This window comes from Fukomys damarensis, unplaced genomic scaffold (assembly GCF_012274545.1).
Source record: "Fukomys damarensis isolate Sample0158 unplaced genomic scaffold, DMR_v1.0_HiC HiC_scaffold_21, whole genome shotgun sequence".
Taxonomy (NCBI): Eukaryota; Metazoa; Chordata; class Mammalia; order Rodentia; family Bathyergidae; genus Fukomys; species Fukomys damarensis.
In genome coordinates this window covers 32,501,143-32,501,452 of record NW_022900933.1, presented here as the reverse complement: position 1 = coordinate 32,501,452, position 310 = coordinate 32,501,143, and the positions used below count along the sequence as shown (strand labels likewise).

Genomic DNA, 310 nt, shown 5'->3' with positions numbered 1-310 from the left:
GCCGAGTGGCCCGCCCGCCCGCCGTCCCGGATGCTGCTGCAGTTGGGGCTTCCGGCTCGGGCCGGAAGCACACGCGCCCCGCTCCCCAGGCCCGCCCTCGTGACGTTATCGAGGCTCCGCCCTCGACTCCGCTTCCCAGGTGAGCTCAGGACTCGCGAGTTGGGGCCGCTTCGCGACATAGGCTGCCAGCTCCTGGGACTTTCCGCGGTCCGCGCCGCGCCTGTTCTCCGCTTGTGATTCTGACCGCCGGAGAACACTGCAGGGACCGGGCTGCCCGGCCTTCACTGCGGGCGCTGGGCGCACCTCGTGA

General features: G+C 71.9%; 1 protein-coding gene across 1 annotated transcript in view; it reads right to left on the bottom strand.

The window, feature by feature from the left end:
• Positions 1-63, bottom strand: part of Tmem251 (transmembrane protein 251) — a 2,523-nt gene extending 2,460 nt beyond the window's left edge. The window contains exon 1 of the mRNA XM_019205251.2: positions 2-63. The gene's annotated coding sequence lies outside the window, so the exon portion shown is untranslated. The remainder of the gene's footprint in view (position 1) is intronic.
• Positions 64-310: the final 247 nt, after the last annotated feature.